The 6,000-nt window shown below is 38.9% G+C and overlaps 1 protein-coding gene across 1 annotated transcript in view; it reads right to left on the minus strand.

Moving 5' to 3' along the window:
• The window catches only part of LOC138029720 (hemicentin-1-like), a 65,917-nt gene that overhangs the window by 58,178 nt on the left and 1,739 nt on the right, over nucleotides 1-6,000 (minus strand). The gene's annotated exons all lie outside the window — the stretch shown is intronic.

The following is a 6,000-nucleotide window of genomic DNA, read 5'->3' on the forward strand; positions in this document are numbered from 1 at the left end:
TACGGCATTATATGCTGCTTAATTTGAGCCACTGTCGTTTCCAATTATGGGATCACATACATGTATGTAATGAAAGCCAATTTTGTGGGACTTAACAATGGCGGACAGTGCTAATCAGTAAGTAGCAAGTGACCAGCATGGTTTTTATTGGCATTATAGATCAGCCAGAAAAAAACAACATAAATTGCCTTCTTACCACACAATCAGGAAATTTTTAACGGGAAAGATCACGGAAAAGTGCAACATTTTGAAATTGTCTGTTTACAGAATTACAAAACATCCATTCAAGTAAGCTGAGTATTCAGCAACAAGGAGTCATCATACGAAGTTTAAATGCAAATGCATCTATGACAGGGCACATTAACGTGATTGTATTTAAGAAATCAAGGAGCATACCAAATACCAACTGTACATCATATGTGTTGTGTCCTTGACAGAAACAGAAAACTTTTTCAAGTTGGTGATGCAGACATAGTGGGGGTACTTGTGTTACAGTGAATGCATGTAACACAATTTAAACAATAAAGAACATTTTTATCTCAATTTTTGGTGGAATCACCTTCATGGTTTGCAATGTCACAACACAATGAACCCAAAATGATGATTTACATGTAAGGCAGTTGGCACGATTAACAGAAGAAAATGTAGTCATTTCAATGGTTAACAACGAATAACATGCAAGTCTCAGAAAAAATAATAACCATCTATTGTTTTCATTGCATCAATCCCAACTAGTTGTAAATGTAACCGCAAAGGAAAAAATAGTTTACACCAGTACAGAGACTCTCACAAGATCTACATATCAAACTGTCCAACTCTTTGAGTTTGATTATATTCATGAAAGCATACTCGTTTAATTGTATCATCAACAAGTTCAAACGCATCCATTGCAAATAGTCCTTGCTTCCTCATAATGTGCAAATGTTCGACGGCACTTCTCTTCAACCTAGCAAGATTGTCTAAGATGAGTTCTTCCTCACAAAGGGAATGTTGGCTTGTAGAACTGATGTTGTAACCTTCAGAGAAACAGAGATTTTCAATGGTCCACAAGTCCAGGGTAATGTTCTTCATTGTTTTGAACACAGCTGCCTGGAGTCTTTCTTGTTTTCTTTTTTTGGCCTTTCTTTTGTTCTCCTTCTGACTTCAAGAAATATTGTACCGTTAAAGTCCCTGCGCGTTGCCTCAAGTGAAGCCTCGTTGGGCTGAATTTACTGATGCCGCACCAGTTGTTGGAGTCAACAACATCGATGTCAAATTCAGAAGTACTGAACTAGACAGGATCTACATGTATGATCGTGATTATCCCATTTGTGTACATCGCTCACGAGGAGACTCCGGGCAGAGTGAAGAAGAACGAATGAATTCTGCCATCGGAGACTCTGTTGTTGATGGCGCTACTCTCGATTGGAAACACTAAAACCGTTTTCAAAACATGTCAGAGGATTCCATTGCAAGTTTGACTCTTCAGGATTATGAAAAATATGAGGAACAATGCATGGAAAAGAATGCTTGGAGGGTTGCCAGCCAACTCGCTGAACGTATTGATGGTGCTCCTGTTCTGTCTGATTACATTCACGCAAGTGTTTCAGAACGTGTAGACGACTCTTTCTTTTTCAATGGTGAATACATGTACCTTTCAGAGTACATGAAAAAATCAGTTAACAACAGAAATAATATGCCTGGATCAGCGTACATCTGTAAAATCTTGGAATTCAATGAAAAGCATGTCGAGTCAGGGGAGCTTTATGCCAAATTTTTGAAAGGATCATGTAAAGAAAAAGATGGTTCATTGTGCAAACACTGCTGTGTAACAGATGGACCTGAGGAGATAGCCTGGACTGGACCAGCAACTGAAAGAATACCAAGACCAAGTCCAGACCAATCTGCACTTCCTGAATTTAAATACTTGAGCATTCATACTTCTTCCAATGATGATGAAAATGGCAAGAAGCATATTCCCAATGATTGGCAACCACAATACTAAGGTTTCTTATCAGATCTTACCAAGATCTTATAGGATCTTAACCATGATCTTACCAAGATCTTGTGAAGAATCTTGTACAGCGTAAGTACCCTGTAAGAATCTTAGTTACATGTAAGAAGTAAGATAAGATCTTCTTTTAAAGAAACTTCATAGGAATCTCAATAAGATTTCCACCTGGGTAAGTAAATCTTGTCAATATTATTCTTCTTTCAGGTACATTGTAAAGTCCTACCATCCTACAATCTTTCGATCCTAATGAAATGGGTTCTGGACAGCTCATCCAACATACTTGGAGCCACTGAGGGGTCAAGTTCATACTGAGATTATTGATTGTTTTTCGTTACGCGACACTGACAAGATGCACCGGAATGAAATTCTTTCTCCGGGGAAAACAACCACCGTGAACTACATGTAGCGTAATTATGACTCATTCCGGTACATGTACGACATTTTCTTGTGGCATCATACAAACAAATACAGAGCCCTGAGAGGTTACTGGGCCCAGGGTGAACTCACCCTGGTATAAAGGTCACCCTGGTATCATTGTAAACACTACCAATTAACAGATAGAGTTGAGGTTATGGCGCATTTCACTGATTCCAAGACCATGCATGGACTTAATCATGATGGAGCCAGAGTTACCAGTAATGGACGACATTGTATACTTAAAGGCAATGTTCCTGAGTCCCTCATCCGGTGTCAGGTTGTGTCGCCCCATCGCCTTGTCACCCCAAGTTACGTTGCCCCAACTTATAAATACACTATATAATCCTAACTCTGACTACGAAGTCAAAGTTTGTAAGATTTATCAATTTTTAAATGTAGAAGATCAATTGACCTTGAACAATTTATTACATGAAAATTGGCTTATGAAGTAAAAGTTTTTAAGATTCTTCGATCCATTAACTCAAACGACTTATAACATATAAGTTTAACTCGGCTTACAGAGTAAAAGTTTGCAATCTATTTATCGATCGATTAACTCAAAAGACTTACGAAGTACAACACGCTTTAGAAAATTGTTATAGAATTTGCCATTGATTGTAATAAATAAACATTTGAAAAAGTCATGATTGACGATTATTTTGGGGAACCTGGGTTGTAATATCAGCTTGTGACTCCTGTTCCGTGGTTAGTCATGATTTTACAAACCAATCGGATTCCCGCTACGCAGGAGTCCGATTGCTTTATAAAAGCACTTCCGCTATGACGCGACTCAGCACTGTAGCTTAGTAGCCTGGCAAACATGAATTCATAGTTTGGTTACCATGTTTTCCAAGATGACGGATTATTCATCAACCCGTTTTGTGAAGTTCTTTGATTATCCTTTCCTCTACTAAAGCTCCTTTCAATGCATCCTTTATTTCAAACTATTGCAAAAAGTCCGACCTGAAGTAAGACGAATTGTTCACGTTTGAACAATCGTTTGAACATGGCAAATTAATTAACTTCACAGTACACAGTTTAATTTACTTTACTTTGATGGGGCGACATAATTTCGAGGTTGGGGCCACACAACTTCTATGCTGGGGCAATGTAACTTAGGTTGGGGCGACCTAACTTGGGGCGACAAAACCTACATTCCTTCGTCCTCTCTCCTGTTTAGTGTTAAAGATTTGTTGTCAAGTTACAAAGTTTCCCGATAAAAAAGAGTGAAAGATAAAAGAATAAGAATGGTACATGTATGTAATTTTTTTGTGGCTCTGGAGCTGGTAGCCATCTTATAAGCTTGCCAGTTACCATTATAATAATAATTATTATTGTTCTCCACTATGTAATACAAAATCGCTTATAATTGCCGCGAGCCTTAGCAAGGAGCAACACTAATTTCAACAGACCGTGTGGGGCTTGGGCACTTTTTGAACCCCACAATTTAAGAACTCGATTTTCAGCCAAATTCTTTTCGTTATGGATGAGTTTGAGTATCTGCAGTCTGTCGGATCAGCGGCAGTAGTTGCGGATATGTGCGTGCTCAGCTGACAAGATTGCCTACATGTTGGTGCCATGTTGCTCTTCTGACTCCTTTGCTTCTGTTGAGTTGAAGTCAACCTATCGTGGTAAGTCTGGTCCTCTTTTCATCTTGATTATCATGTCAAACGCAATTTTACCAATCGCTGGAAGTATTCATCAAGGTCACGAACGATTTAGTGATATTTCCAGGGGAAGACAATGCTCTTTTATGAGTGTTTTTGCATAAAGGAATGTATACCAGTATTTCAATTTAGTAGTAGTATTACCTTCACAGAATCAATTCCTTAATCTTTAACCATCCCATTTCACAGTGGCAAAAAACCTTTCACCTCTGTATTGATATTATTTTATGTCCTTAATGTAATAAAACAATCAGTTGACTTTATGTGTTCTTTAACTCATTTTTGGTTGCACTCTTGTCTTCCCTTGAAGCTAAGAATTCAATCACTCCAATCTTTCCGTGATGTACAAAAAAGATCGGCTTTTATTGCTAACTGGAAATTTCCTTTCAGAGTGGGTTATCATCATCATTATTAGTATTATAATTTGATGACTCACTTCGCAGCACTTCACAGGGCTCGAAATTGCAACCAATACAGTCGCATTTGCGACTAAATTTTTCCCTTTGCGACTAAAATATCTGGAGAAGTCGCAAAATTGCGACTTGTTGTCACCTTTGCTCTTTCGAAACAAAAGGGTTAGCAGTTGCCACTTTGCTGCTACTTTTGCTAAAATAAATAAATGACAAAATTATTTTGTTTCTCGCTGTGAACTTTCTCTGAAGATAGCGTAATTGTAGAGTAATTTAGCTGCGATGTTACGTGCACAGCTCCATTCCTTTGATCATTCACCATTTTTGGATTTTTTTGCTAATTTCGAGCCCTGCTTCATTAATTTTGCTATTAGTAACTCCTAGTTATATCACTAATGGGCAGTGCAGTGTTGTCTGCAATTGTAAACAGGAATTTAGCCCTTTTACTAAACAACTCATTCAATTTCTCGCAATTTTTTTTTCTGCGATTTTTTCAGCTGTCGCGTCCTCAGTTCAAGGGTGGCTACACATGCAATTTTCATTGCGTGCTTGCGATGCCACCAAAATTGAAAAAATCGCGTCACCAGCGCTAGAAAAAAATCACTCGTGTAGCCTAGGGTTTTCTTTAAGGTTTCACGTAGCCGGAGTTTTTTGCGAAGTAAACGGTTGTGGGTCCTGAGGACCCACACGATGGGCGTTAGCCCATCGCTTCTAGGGGGGTCCGGGAAAACTGAATGCCAGAAAACGCATTTCCTGGCATTTTGGGCCATGAAACTCAGACATTAGTGGGATGAATCAAGCTGCAATTATACTATAAAAACCATGTTACTCAAAGAAAGACGAAGCGACATTTCAATAATACAACCCTATACACAAAAAGTTGAGTGATATTTTTTGCATCTTTTTGGTGGTTTTGCTGGAGCTAACGAGCCTGGCAAATATTGCCACTTGTAAACATGGCACATACTTTGAAGGACTATACCAGCAAAGGCTTCTGATTGCTTGTTAAATTAAGAAGCTGATTGGAGGATATTAATTGGCCAATGGCGTAAAGGATGTTTCGATCCTGTTTAGGTGTGAAGATGACACACATTCGTTCCATTGTGTAATTAGCGGGAAAATATGCTTGCGGAACTTGGTTGTAGTAATTTCGAAAAGTGAAAAGCACTTGAGCGGTTTAAGAGTGATGGAGTTTGTTCTCCGAAGAGTTTAGGAGGTGCGTAAATCAGCGAGAGGTGATCAACAGTGACGTGGCATAAATATCCGTTGTCATGTTGAAGCGTAGAGATGCCCTCGAGAGGATGAGCACTTACGCGGGCAAGTAGGATTTAACTCCGAGGAGCGTTGCGTTCAAGTGTTTAAATACAAACTGTAAAGTCTACGAGTCATCGGCTTCTATGTTCGCTATAAATGTTCAAGTGAAAGGTTCGAAGTGAAAACGAAGGAGCGGTTAGTGAATGATCAGGGGCTAGTTTTGTTCCTCAGTTGAGTTGTGGTAAGAGATGCGTGAACG

This window comes from Montipora capricornis, chromosome 13 (assembly GCF_036669925.1).
Source record: "Montipora capricornis isolate CH-2021 chromosome 13, ASM3666992v2, whole genome shotgun sequence".
In the NCBI taxonomy this organism is placed as follows: domain Eukaryota; kingdom Metazoa; phylum Cnidaria; class Anthozoa; order Scleractinia; family Acroporidae; genus Montipora; species Montipora capricornis.